Genomic DNA, 15,803 nt, shown 5'->3' on the forward strand with positions numbered 1-15,803 from the left:
TGGACCACCAGAAGACTGACTAAGTGGTTGTTGTATATACTTGAAAGATTTTTTGGTAATTCAGGGAAAACACTTGTGAACAGACTAACCATCCTTGTGTAGATCCCAGAAGGAGGTCATCACAAAGCTATACAAGAAGAAGGAGTCCAGGTAAGCTTTAAGTTTGCAACAAAACTTTCATTCTTATGTATTTGAGGTCAGGAGCCTTTGTTAAGTCGGGAGCTAAAAGTGTCAAAAGTCAAGTTAGCACCACGTCCACAGAAGAGAGTGTAACTCAGACGAGACTAGACCCATCGGCACCAATCATTGAAGAGGGAAGTGATACTGACACTTCGTCAGAAAAGTCCTTCTTCATGATGGGGAGTCAACAGCCAGTAGGTTTCAACGGTGAAGGACCAATGCCAGGGGGGAGCACCTCCCTACATCCTTTAAACGAAACCAAGTTCACTATAATCTTCTTGGAAGGAACTAACTCGAGGGGAGCCCTAGTCTATTCTGACTATTAGGGACGCAAGCGTATCTGTATTGAAGAAAGACCGGCTCAGAGACTAGAGATAATTCGAGTCTATGATGATGGAGACAGATTCAGAGACGAAAAGGGAAACCACTATCTGATAGTAAGTAACCCTGAGGATTACAACAGATATGAGGATAACGTGGCCAAAGGGAAAATGGTTTCAGAAACCCAAGAACCGCCTCCTAACATTGATCGACCTGGAGCGCTTTTTATGTATGATAAGAAAGCAACCAGAGTCCCAACCTATAATGAGAATGTAGGGATTTACAAGCATGAAAGCGAAGGAATAGTCTCTTACTTTCAATGCAAGGAACCCTACCCGAATGAATTAAGCAAAGACAAGGTTCTTTACTTATTTTCTTATGAAACTGCTATGGGGAAGGATATTGTTTTTGTTGACAGATACGGGCAAGAATACAAACGTATTCTCCCAGAAGAGGTTGAAAAGGCAATAGTTCCGAGAGCATCGACCTATGGCCCCGACGAGGTACCAAGAGCCACCTACTCCCCTAGCAAGTCGACTAATCCCTTTTCAGAAGAGTATGATGCTACCTCGCATTCTACCTGACCACCGACGACCAACTACCAGGACCAACCAGCTACTCAGCCATCACTACAGGCATGGCTTCGACAGAGTGCTACATTAGAACAAGACCGAACCCGAGAGGGTTATCAAACCACACGAGGGTTAAGGGATTTACAAGAACCACCACTCTATGCACAGTATTAAGGAGAGAGTAAGCCAACGACTCAGGGATCAACTGAGCTTGGAAGAACACCCCGAGAACGAGTTCGGAGAGATGAACCATCTCTCCCGAGAGCTGTTAGAAATTATGGATTAGGAGCACCATTGGGAGAAGAACCTGGCCACTACAAAAGACAAGAGGAGGTATATCGACTAGGACGGGGAGATCCCATGATGAGATTTGGAGACCATCATAGAATTAGACCTTCTCAAGTGCAAAAATGGGTAAACAAGAAACATACGGGAAGCAAAGATCCAAGAGATCATGTAGCAGCCTTTGTGCGTGTAATTAGAGCTGAAGAGGTGCTAGACTTTCCTACCCAATTTGCAGGATTCGGTTTAACCTTAGAGGATGATGGGGCTACATGGTTTGACTCGGTGGAGCGAAGAGACTTTGAGTCTATGGAGGAAGTGTTTGACGAGTTTATCGAGGAATTCTCACAAAGGGGGATAGCTCATAATACCGTCTCGCAAATCCATAAATTCAAACAGAAAGATGGAGAGTCCGTGTGAAAGGCCGTCCTCCGATTTAAAAGATATGTTAAGTTCTATCCTGTGGAAGAACTGCCAACTCAGTCAAGACTTATGCTTATATTTATACAAGGACTAAGGAATGCAGATCTTCAAAACGACTTACATATGAAAAGGAGCACTACGTTGAATGATTTGACCAAGGAAGCGCTATACCTTGTGGACAATTGTGCGGTCTACAAAGAGGGTGAGTTCAAGGATCTTGACGATGATTCTTTCTCACAACAAAGCGTGAACAAGTCTGCTAAGACAACACTAAAGGGGGAAGTAGCGGTAAGCCAAGAGCAGCTTGTAGAGGAAGTGCTTAAAAAGATTAACTTGTATTCCAAACCACAAGCTAAACAACCAAAATGGTGTGCGATTGAACAAAAATGGACAAACCATGGAACGGAGGAGTGTTATTATAACAAGGGATATGTGAGAGAACGACCATATGCTCCACAAGCTCAGGCGACATCTCCTCAAGTCCAACCGATGCCTAGATATCAGACTGGCAACCTACCAGGACCTGTAGGTGCAGAAAAACCACAACCAGTGCTAGGACAACAACCACCCCTACCAGGATTACGACCAGTCGGCATAAGATACGCACCCACAGTAACTGAGTCGGATGAGAAGGCTTTGGTACCTATGCATGCATACTACGACAAGCCTAATGGATATGCGGCAAACTCTGTCTATTATCCATAGGACAAACCCTCTACACCAGAACCATGGAGCATGATAGGAAATACAGGACCACCAACTGCTGCACAGGCAGCGGGAGAAGGACGATATAGCCTGGATGAAAGAACATTGTTGTTCATAGCCAACGGAGGCATGAGCGGGCAAATAATTGCGCACCAACAAAGAGGAGCTCCAGGAGCACCTCAACAGCCTAAAGGACCATGCTACAAGTGTGGAGGAGACCATTGGCTGAGGGATTTCCCTCATGACGAAATCATTAGGGTCAACACATATTGCACGGAGTGTGGAATTACTCACTTGATCCCTGATTGCCCTAAAAACCCGAGCAAAGGAGCAAAAACTACCTTGAATATGCTGGGAGCGGTACCGTCCAATGGAGGGTCAGAAAACGAAACTCCGATTCCTGTTAAGGTCTTGACGAGAGCCCAAGCAAGGAAAAATGACAATCAGCCCAAGAGTAACGATGAAAATCAAGAAGAAATCAAGACTGAAAAGTCTAGTGTCAGTCGTGATAATCCTTGGAAAGAACGAAGAGCGAAAATGAAAGCTAGACGTGAGCGAAAACAAAACGATGTAGAACCTGAGCTAACGATAGCTCAAGAACAACTTAAACAGCAAAGAGAGTCCGACTCTCTAAAATCAACGGAAGGACCAAAGAGTGCAAGCTCAGGAGGGTCGGTATTTGTAGATAAGATCCATGAACCCTTAGATGCAATCTTGCAAGCATATGAAGCAAGATTGAAGAACATACAGACCCTAGAGCAAAGGTGGATGACATATCCATATCCAGAGATAGAAAAATAGAGATTAGAGATGTGCAAACAGCTAATTGAAACTGCACAAGCTTTACTGGAGCCTCCACCTATGGAAGCGGGAGATAGAGTAATCAAACCACCAAACCATGAAACACCTCACAAAACCGAACAAAGGATACCCGACAAGATAGAAAACACTAAATCCTTGCCGGATGTAGAGGATGCAAAAGATGTACCTAATAGCACTGATGAATCACTGAAAGATTTTCCACCTTATTCGCCTATTGTGAAGGAAAATTGGCATGAAGAGCTATGGGAAACGGTGCGAAAAGCTCAAGAAAAATATGAGACAAAAACAGTCGAGTCAGCGCCTTTCTCGGAGCTGAACTTGAATAAGACTCCATGGGATTTGGACGTTAAATCATTTCAAGGGGATAATGGTTCAGTTGCATCCGAAGATAGCAGACCGCAATCTCTCAGAACTTTGCCATCATATATGGGGGACTATGAGGCAAGATCAGAAATTCGAAGAGTACCTTCTCAGAGAATAGGCGGTTCAAATCAATTGGACACTAAAATCCTAACAGACTTGTTGACCACTCCGGTCAAGTGTACAATCACATTGGCAGAATTGTTAAAAATTAGGCCAAGCATGTGGATGGAAGTGGGCAAATGTCTTGAAAAATTTGGCATAAGGACGCCTCTTAAGTTCGTCGAAACCGAGCTTAATGACACAGAACCGAAGAAAGTCAACACTAGACCAGTGCCACTCAACAAGGTAGGAGAGTATTGTGAGGGTGAAGACGGCAACACGACCCTACCAGTTGAGTATAATGGCATAGAAACTAAGGCAATACTTGATAGTGGAGCTGGCATTTCCATTGTGACCAAATTGCTATGGGAAAAATGGGGAAAACCAGCAATACGAACAACTAGAATGAAATTGCAACTGGCGGATGGGCACATAGAAAGGCCTATAGGATTGCTTGAGGCAATTGTGGTATCTTCCTATGGCATAGAGTACGAACATACCTTTGTCATAGTAGATTTCAGCAAGAAGAACAACTATGAAATTATCCTTGGTAGGCCGTTCATGAGGCAACTCAAAATGGTGCAGGACTGGGGGTATGATTATTTGTATCTAAGACATGCTGAAACTACTACACACGTAAACATGAAAAATCATAGCTACCATGATGTCACGAGAACCCCTATGGAAGAATTTGACTCAACCACCATTAGTGTATCAGAAGTCCCAACGTGGCTTTGTAAGAAAAAAGATATATGGATGTGTGGGGCATCTCAATGTAGTGAATTTGACCACGATGAAAGGACACTAGAGAGGGTCTTGGAAGACGATGCCTATATACGAGAACCTTTTCCTGAAGAGAAGCTCGAACCGCTAGAATGGTCTCAAATTTTAGCTACATTGGATGTATGCGTCAATGAAGTCACTCCCACCAAATTTTGTGATGAGAATGGCTACGATATCATACCATACTACATGTTGAGCAAAATTGTGGAGGAGGATGAGGACGAGGTAGATACTGAGAATACGAGGATCCATAAAACAGAAACGAAACTTGAGATTAAGATAGTGGGCTATGTGGACATCCCCTCTAAAGAAATCAAGCAGGAAGGAGAAGAATTTTATGATTCTTCTTATCAAAGTGAAAACAAGGATAACGCGGATGACAAGAAGTCGAAAAATACAGAGGGAGACGACAATCAAGATCAAGACAATGACGTCTTCTACAATTTCCCAAACCAAAATGAGAGACGTCAAAAAAGATACAAGCGTAAACGACACCACATCAGTACACCGACCAGGTTGAGACCCATGCCGGAGTTTGAGGGTAAGACACATTTCCTTATGAACATTCATGCTGTTGATTGTGCTAAGGATAAAGTGTCAGGAAGATTTCTTAAGGTTGCTAAAGACTCAGGATTTAAGTCCAGACTGTTGAAACCTAAGAAAACCAGCAAACCAAAAAAAAGAGTTCCAACAGAAAAACTGAATGTCTATGGTAGTCCAATTATGACGAAAATTGAACGAAAAACGAGATACAATGAGTGGAAACAAAAAATTAAAAATGTATGGACAACTAAAATGGAAAGTAGCGATGGAACGAACGCTAGTGATGGGAGTAAAAAGATAGATGTACCTCCTCACTATTGTAAGTACACCATTCAGGAAAGAAGATTGGTGGTTCAGCAACCAATGAGGGAGCCTAAATCAAACGAGTCCTACAACAGGCCAGAGAACACCAAGAAAATAGACTTAGCAGAGCCAGGAGAAAATCCTCGACTTGCTTACATTGCCACAGATCTAGGTCGAGAAGAGGAGGACTTACTGATCAAAACACTTAAGGAATGTCGAGATGTATTTGCCTGGTCGTATAGAGATTTGAAGGGAGTGGATCCTAACATTTGTGAACATTCAATCCCTCTGAAGTCTGATGCAAAGCCAAGCAAACAACATCCATACACGTACAATGAGACATTCGCCAAAAGGATAAAAGAGGAGATAGACAAACTTATGGAGGCTGAATTTATTTATGAGATAGAACACACGGACTGGGTGTCCCCGATAGTGGTGGTACCTAAGAAAAACGGGAAATTACGAGTGTGTGTAAATCTCAAGAAGGTAAACGCAGCAACTATAAGAGACAACTACCCTCTACCTATCACTAAACACGTCCTGGAACGAGTGGCTGGCAAGCAAGCCTATAGCTTTATGGACGGATTCTCTGGTTATAACCAATTGGGGGTCAAACTAGAAGATCAATACAAAACAGCATTTGCAACAGAATGGGGCATATATGCGTTTAGGGTAATGCCATTTGTCTTGACCAATGCTCCAGCCACATTTTAGAGATTAATGACACACTCTTTTAAAGAATACTTACGAAAATTCTTGGATATTTACATGGACGACTTGTGTGTCTATTCGCTATTGAGAGAAGACCATATAGATCATCTGAGAAAGGTATTCGAAAAATGCAGAACGTATAGGATTTGCCTCAACCCAGAAAAATGCGTATTCATGGTACGAAGGTAAAATCTTAGGCCACATAGTGTCAGCTAATGGAATTACCACTGATGAAGACAAGGTGAAGGTGATCATAGAATTGCCAAGACCAAACACTGTACGAGAGGTACAATCATTTATGGGACATTGTGGATACTATCGACGTTTTATCTACATGTACGCTGTAATAGAAAAACCCTTGTATAGTCTAATCACGCTCTTCATTTGGACAAATGAATGTGAGGAGTCATTCCATAAATTAAAAGATGCATTGGTATCTGCACCAATTCTAAAAGCACCAGATTGGTCAAAGATCTTCCATGTACATGTAGATGCTTCGGCATTTGCAATAGGCTGTATACTAGCACAACCAGATGAGGGAAACACGGATTTTCCAATCAGTTATGCTAGTAGACAACTCAACAGTGCAGAAAAGAATTATACTACCACTGAAAGAGAAGGATTGGGTATGATATATGCCGTAAAGAAATTTCGGCATTTTTACTCGCGAACAAATTCACATTCTTTGTGGATCATCAGGCACTCTTATACTTAGTAAACAAACCTTGCAACACGGGACGAATTGTAAGATGGTTCATTGTGTTGCTGGAGTTTGATTTTACGGTAGTGGTTAAGAAAGGAAAAACTCATCAAAGAGCAGACCACCTTTCTCGATTACTACATGGCGAAAAAGCTACCGGAGTAGATGATGATCTCCCAGACGCATACCTGTTTAATATAGAGATGGTACCGAAATGGTCAAAGCAAATTATTCCGTTGCTGACATATGGAATGAATCTTGACGACAAACACACGGTGGAAGACGTTAGACAAGCATGAAATTACACAATGCTTGCGGGAAGAATGTACCATCATGGAAACGATGGGATTCTAAGATTGTGTATAGGCCCAGAAGAGTACGAAGCGTATCTAGAGGAGGCCCACACACAAACAGGGGGATTCCATTGAGGAAATCAAATGATGTATGCACAATTAAGAAGACTTGGAGTGTATTGGCCAGGAATGGCAGGCGATGTAGCCAATTACATTAAGAAATGCGACTTTTGCACATCCAATACCACTGTGGATTATGCCACATTATACCAAGTGACAGTAGCACCCTCATGGAGTCATGCTATTGTGGATTATTTGACTAATAAGGAGCTGCCAGGAGATTGGTCTAAATCCAGACAAAAGGCTTTACAAATCGAAGCGAATAGGTATACCATCATTAGTGACCAATTGTATAAAAGAGGAACTAATGACCAACTGAGGTTAGTTCCTCATGAAAATGACTACTTTCCATTATTGGAACAGGCTCATGCAGGCATAGCAGGTGGTCATTTTTCAGCAGAGAGAACCGTAAAAATCATTATGGTTGCAGGGATTTGGTGGCCGACCATGATTCAAGACGCAGCAGAATTCGTGAAAAGGTGTGATGAATGTCAACGCACTAAGGTACCAGTTAAAAGAGACGAAATTCCTTTAAGACCAATGATGAGTGCTCGAGCATTCGCTAAATGGGGATTGGACTTTGTTGGTCCTATCACTCCACCAGCGTATCGTTCACAAGCACAATATATCATAGTGGCCACGGACTACATGACCAAATGGGTGGAAGGAAAAGCCACAACGAAAGCAGACGCTAGAACCACGGCATAATTCTTATATGAATATATGTTTACACGTTATGGCCTTCCAATCGAGCTGGTAAGTGATAGAGGGACACACTTTGTAAATGAAGTTATCCAACATCTCTTAAATGAGTTTATGGTAATTCATCACAAATCTGCACCCTATCATCCACAAGCCAATGGCCAAGCGGAAGAGACCAACAAAGTATTGTGCATGGTTCTCACGAAACTGGTTAGTGAAACAAGAACATATTCGGATCAGATGCTCTATTTGGCATTGTGGGCTTATCGAGTTGCATATAAAACAACACTCAATGCTACACCATTTAATATGGTATATGGGTTAAATGCAATATTGCCTATTGACTTTTTGATCCCCACAGTAAGGGTAGAAAAACAGTTGGACTGGACGGCATGAACTTTCAGAGCGGTTAGAGGACCTTGAAAAATTAGATGAGTTACGACTCAACACTGTAGCGGCCATCTATGCAAAAAAAAGACAACAGAAAGAGTTTTTTGACAAACATGTCAAGAACAAGGACTTTAAAACAGGCGACTATGTCTTAGTATACACCCTTAAATAGCATGCCAAAAAGATAAAGAAAAGGGGCATGGGACCTTATTTGATCCAAGAAATATCGTCCAGCGGAGCAGTAAAACTGTCGACACTAGATGGAAAAGAAATGCCGAACTGGATTAGTGGGTGTCGTTTAAAAAAATATCATCTCCCTTTAACACCGGAAATGTTGTTTCAACTGCATTATGGAAAAACATATAGACAGGAACAACAACGAATTCAAGACCAGGCACAACAAGAAGCAAAGGAACAGATTGCTAAACGAAAGCAGTTTCTCAGGACAATAAACATGGTCACCCCAATGATGACTGACGAATATCCTCTTTCAACATCCCAAACAATCGAAGCGGATATACAAAGCGATGAATTAGAAAAGACCATGACAGACCTTGGGGCTCAGGACGATAGCATCATCAACGACTTGGAAGATACATGGTGTAGTCCTTACATAAAAGCTTATGCACGCACAAAACAAGTTGAAATCTATGCATTGCTTGACACTGGAGCAAAAATGAATGTCATCAGCTTTGAGCTCTTTCAGAAACTTGGACCAATGAAGACGATTCCAGAGACACACAGGTTGAAAGTAGCGTCGAGTGATGAGGTGACCACGATGTGGTCTATTATAATACCAATCACAGTGCACGTACACCTGTACACTACAAAATTCCATGTACTGCCACCAAGTAGGTCAGCAACTCCGTGTATCTTAGCAGTGTCATGGATGAAAGCTAACAGGGTATTCATTGATTTGGATACGAATGAGGCACTGTTCAGAAAGGAAAACTTTTCAGAACCCTTCTTATCATATAACCAATTCATATCAAGGAGGAAACAAAAGTCAATACAACCGCAAAAATATGTCCAACAACAAACAAAGTTTACAAGTCCAGCAACGTCTTATCAAAAATCAGCAACCATGCAGGGAACCAGGCAAGTTTGGGTACGGCGTACAGAGCTAACTGAGGCACAATTACATCAAAAGCGGCAATAGAAAGTGTGGATAAGGCGCGACAGCCTAATTCCTATAAAAGAGGAGTTTGAAGAACAGACACAACACCGAAAGCCAGCAAATCTACAGAGAAACATAGTCAATCTGTCAAATACGCAACGGACTATATTGGTATGGAGGCCAAAAGTGCCAATTCAAAACGAGCCAACAACAAAAGAAGGGCGGACAAAGATGACAATCGTGCAGCTATCTACAACCGTCAAGGTCAAGCAACATCATACAAACAGCACGAGGAAACAAAGAGAATCAACAACGAAAACTACAAGGATGTATCAGACACAAATCATCAAGGCAGCAAGAGAGAATGTTCCACCAGATACGACAATAGCGATTTCAAAGGAACCACATAAGCCAATTCAAAACCAGTGGAAAACAATCAAACAGCGGACGGCGGAGTTACAACTACTACTTGCAAAGAAAATCTTCCAGCCAATTCAAGATACCACAGGAAACCTCGACGACAAATGCCAATAAGCGAATCGCTTATACCTTTCTCTTGCACTGCATACATTCTTTCTACATGCATTGACCGTACATGCATATAGGGCAATATTACAAGGCCTGCATTAGCACGAGTTCAAACCCATGCACAACACATACACTTGACGATACCCTGTCGTCCGGGAGGACTCCGACTAGGAGGGGGGGAGGCATTCCAAATGCGGACTCATCATGTCATATATTAGAGGGCAATGTTTGCGAGCAATTTTTCAACCATTTTCTGCGTTTTATTGTGTGATTTTTGGAAAAAGAATATTCCCTCATAATTAATCAGAATCGGGGACCAAATCATCATTCATGAGCCCCTAGGGATGTGTATAGACTATAAAGAGAGTCAAATCTGGCCAAAAACTGTCTAAAAACAGCAAAAAGTAGGCCAAGGTTGACGATAGTGAGCGAGATTGTACATAGACGAGAGAAAAGTGAGCTACAAAATGTTTTGCTTCTCATTGGTATTTTTCTAGGTTAGAATTGCTATTTTCGGGTTATTTTGGGATTTATTTGCTTTATTTTAGCCATTTTCTAGCAAAAATTATAGAAAAAAATCCGCAATCCAGATGGAAACACAAAAGAAGAGATGCCTGATCAGAGCAAGGTAAAGAAGACACAGAAAAAATAAGGACTGCAAAGGTGATAGAGCAAAATGACCACCGTCATGAAGGGACCTCCAAAAGGAGAAATCTACAAAAATGGTAAAATTGGAACAACCGAAGTCCAAATCAGGAAATTTGCGAGCCTAAACCGCATCTCGCAAAAATTTATGGCCACAGGCAAAAGATGGAAAAATTTGGTGTCGGAGTCTCGATTACATATAGAGAGACTAGGCTAGAAATCCCTCATTTGAGTCATTTTCCATAGTGAGAGAGAGAGAGAGCTCCCTACAGCAGTTGAGAATTCCAGGAGCTCATCCATCGCGTACGGTCGCCAGATCGACATCAGATATGAGAGGTATGCTCGTCAACACTGACTCTAAGTGTTGTTTACTTCAGTTAGTTGCAAAACCTAGCCGGCATCACAATCACAACCTGTGCACACATATGGTAGAATGGTTGTTAGGGAGACCTAGAGGCCACCAAATGGGACCAAAAGTGAAATGCACAATGCTAATAGCTTAGGGATCGAGCCTATGACCTCCGTAAGCATGAAGGAAGCCGCTCAGAAAACCCTAATTTAGCAGGACCTGCAAATGGGCGACAAAACCAAGGTGATCGGAAATGAGCCAAAATTCATAGACACCAAGCCAATAACCTCGACAAACCGACTGAAGGGTAAGATTATGAAAAAGTTCGTCAAAACGGAGCCTAAAGTCCCTATCTGACAAAAACCGAACAAAGTGTCACGATACTCTAACAGGCTGACCAAGTGACAAAATTACACCAAATTCAACAAGGAACATCCAAAGGAGGTCAACTACGAGATGGAATGTGTCCACTCAGGAAAAAAAGTTCTTCCACTAGGGCAAATGCTGGCAACATTCCAGAAAGACGTCCAAATGGTCATTCTTGGTGTTTCAAACACCAAAACAACAACCGACTGCTTGGATGGAAGGTCAAAAGGAAGTAGAAGACAGTCGGAATCATGCAAAGACCAAAAGGAACCGCGACTATCACCTAAGTGGTCTACTTCGACTTCAAGATCAGCTAAGTGCTACAAACAGGGAGTACATTCGGCTAAATTGATTAAAACTTGATGTGTGTGTCTAGGAGGGCCTATTAACACCATGAATGTCAACTAACATCAAAAAACTGGTAAAAATGACAAAGTGCCCAGTCTATCGCGATAGACTTGAACTTGCACTTAGATAAGGGAAAATTTGACTTTGGCTTCATGAGGGGTGCTAACAAGGAATGTTAACCAGCAATATCAAGTCAAAGTACTAGAAAAATCTATTTTGGCCAAAAAGTTCAGTCTATCGCGATAGACTTGCTGCAACAATTTTTGGGGGGAAGGACTTTTCAAATTTTTATAAGCTAGACTTGGGGAAGCAAATGAAGGCAGTACACCAAATTTGGTGCCAAGATGGACTCATATAGCAAGCTGAGAAAGACATGCAGACAACTCAGAGTCAGAACAGAAATTCTCAAGGGAAGACAGGTAAAATTTACATGTAAGGGGTCAAGAAACCTTGCATCAACTGGGAGAAGGCAGACAAATGGTCACAAAGCCTAAAAATGACAAACTGGCACTAGGTCCCAGTCTATCGCGATAGACCAAGCAGAGGGATACTGGACCATCTTATCAAAAATCCGAATTAGCAGTTGTCTTCAACATGATGCAAGATGACCACCCACTAAGTTTGAGCCCAAAACAACACAAAATGAAGGAGATAGACCAACATCTCTCTGAAGGGAATCTCGAAAATTGGGAGTTGATCCAAAAAGGGGTCACTTGACATTCATTTGAGGTGAAAAGGGGATCATACCATGTGCAAGGTATGGGAAACCAAGTGGTGGAGTCACAACTGCAAAAAAGGACCCAGATCAAAAAAAATGCCAGTCTATCGCGATAGACTAAGAAAAAGTAGCAAAGGGACAGATTTTGAGCTTTGGCTTATGGAGTGACCTTACATGCCATGAGAGAATACACCACACAAAGTTTCAAGGCATTTGGACTTGTTCTCCTTCACCAACAACATCAATTTAAAGCCGCCAAAGTCGCACAATGGAAGAACTTGTCTATCTACTAACATTTTATCTTAACTAATCTTGGGATTAAGAAGGCTCATCTAGATGCATGATTAAGTGGTAATCAATTTGGGAGAGTAGTACTATGTTTGTGCATTAACTGTTAATTGTGATGACAGGATCTATGGATGCTTCTCAGGGAAAAAGAAAAGGCAAGAACCTGGCAACGAAAGGTGCAGCACCCTATGCACTTCTACCCAATTCTTTAAAGCCAGCGGCCACATGGATACCTGCAAATGTGCAACAAGCAGCGGCCTTTCAGATATATCAAGTTTCATATGTGGATGACAAAAGAAACTTAGTGGATACGGTGATGATTCCCAAGGAGGTAGAGAATTACTTGAAAAGATCACCACAAAGATCATGGCTCAAAAAAATTGGCTTGTGGAACTTTGTGTCACTACCACCAGTAGGGATAGATTTCAAGAGGGTACAGTATCTAATAGACACTATCCAAGAAGATGGAACTTGCAGAGTGGTAGGCATGGATAATGAAGTGATGGAGATCCAGATCACCAAAGAGATCATCAAAGAGGCATTGAAACTGTCAGATCAAGGAGCAAACATGAGAGAAAGAAGGAAAAATCTCACAGTTTACTTGCAAAATTCCAAACTACCTTCTTTCGAACTCATAGCAAACCCAGAAGTAAGAGAGCTGACACAGATCTACAGTCAGTGTTTGTTGAGCTACAGCAAAAGGCCGCCAAGATACACTACACCGCACGGGAGCATCTCAACCACATTGACATGGGCTATGGGAATGACCCGTGAGTTCTACATAGATCACGCGTCATATCTGTTTGAAGAAATGACAAAGCTAAGGCAGGACAGACCCAATTACATTGCAGAAGGAGAAGTCCTAACCAGAGTAATATACCATGCCATAGGCGCGGCAGATCAGTTGCCACCTGCCCCTCATCAGAACGACCGGCTGGTATTAAGGGAAAATAGCGAAGACGGATCACAAAGGAAAGTACCGGCATCTATTAATACCATTGGAGGACGCAAGTTGGAAAGAGTGACAAGAAGTAGACAAGAAAAGATGGCTGAAGAAAAAAGAACTGAAGAGGAAGATGCCCGACTAAAGAAGCGAAAAGCGGAAATGGAAAACAACATCAGGTTGCAGAAGATAGCAAAGATGGAAAGGATGCTAGAAGGGTTTGCTCTAGAAAGATCTCTACGAGGCGATGTAGGCACCACTTGGAAACTGTCTAGTAGCACATTCACACTGAGAACGAAGAATAGAAACAACCCAGCTTTTGAGCTGGACTGGTTCGAGAAATACATCCAAGAAAGAAATGTGAGGGATGAGCCAGAACTGCTACTAGAAGAGGAGGATCTCCAAACTTTGAGAGATCAGCTGAGGCCGACTTCACGTGATCAGGAGACACCGCCGCCATCTCCAAGGGCAGATACAAGTGAGAGGCAATCTAGCCCACCTGCTGAATCTACTTCGCATTCAGAAAGCTCACATCGAGATGACAGAGTTCACACTCCGCCCAATGAACAGGAAGAAGAAGAAGGAACAGATAGACGCCAAAACACTGGAACCATATCACAAAGTGATAAAGGCAAGCAAAAGGTGGTGGATCAGTCTAAAGATAAAGCTTCCTCCTCTCAAGAAATTGAGTTGGAAGCTACTATAGATGAAGATTTGCAGTCAATGGCGACAATACTAAACCGAACAAGACTGCACAGTCAATGGTTAGCTGATCAGAACCGGTCCAACAAAATGAAGCTACAAAAAACTGATGAGGAAGTTCAGAGACTACAAGAGCAAAGGGAAGACACTCTAAAGCTGATCAGCATTAGAGATACTGAAATATTGGGGCTCAAAGGCACAGTAAATCTTCTCAAGGACAATTTACAGGAATCCGAAGACTTCAATACCATATGTGAAGATACAATAAACCTGTTCCTTGAAGATGTTAGTGAAAGAGACGAACACATCCAACAGTTGGAAAAGGAAAAGCAAGATGCGCTAGAGGCCATCACCAGTTTGCAAGTCGTCATCGATGACTTACAAATTGAAGTCAAAGATTTAAGAGCAGTAACAGATATCCAATCAAGAGAAATCGAACGTGCTAAAAAGCAAAAAATGTCGCTACCAACAACACCAGTAGTCCATCCAGAAGAAGTGGCTGCACTAAAGAGGGAGCTGGAGTTAGAAAGAAAACAGCGTTTAATGATTGCTGAAAGTGCGCTTAGAGCAGAAGGTGAACTACAAAGACAAATTTCAGATTTGCAAAGTGAACAACAACAAGGACCAGCTCCTGACAGTGAAATGGAAAGCATTGTTTCCAAATCACTTAGGGAAGAAAATGAAAACCTACATATCAGGATAAAACAGTTAGAGGAGTCGCCCGCTAAAAAAGACATGGAATTTCAAGCTCTACAAATCAATAGTAGAACAAGGACCGCACAAATCGCAAGTCTACAAAGTGCAGGGCAGCACCAAGGGTAGGGACGAGTGCACATGGAGCCAGTAACAACGAATTTGGCTGGACTCGCCGAAGTTTATGGGGGTCAAGATGAGTACGACGAAGATTCAGATGAACAGGAGGCACATACGCAGACTGATCAAACCGGCTCCAAAGACCAAGAGACAGAAGAAGATTCAGTCACGAAGATGGAAGAGTAGAGGCTAGCCGAGCAGATGGAAAAGCAAACAGAAATGATATGGTACAAGGCTATGCAACTCAAAAAGGAGTTTCTACAAGGGCTTTCCAAATCGGGCAGAACAGCAACAGAGCTACGGCAAGAATGGAATGCGCCTATGTTACCTTATGCTCTGCTGAAGTATGAGACTCTAACACATCAACGGCAGCTCGAAAAAGAAGAACAAGTGCCAGTATTTGAAGGAGAAGTACAAGATAGGGAACGGCAAAACAGAATAGTGGACAGCCAGCCAAAGTGGAGGCGTCAATGGCTATTGGACCATCCTCATAACTTGATCCACTTAGTCAACGCACCGCCTGAGCTGAGGAATGACATAACATTTTGCCCAACTCCCCGAACATACACCTACAGCCAACATAAAGCACTACAGAGCAGAAATCCGACATGGATGAATTATCCAGTAATGCCAGGGCCAGTAGAGGGAGAGAGAATATCCGGTTCTTACATGGT

Source organism: Adiantum capillus-veneris, chromosome 8 (assembly GCF_014529385.1).
Source record: "Adiantum capillus-veneris isolate H3 chromosome 8, ASM1452938v2, whole genome shotgun sequence".
Classification (NCBI taxonomy): Eukaryota; Viridiplantae; Streptophyta; class Polypodiopsida; order Polypodiales; family Pteridaceae; genus Adiantum; species Adiantum capillus-veneris.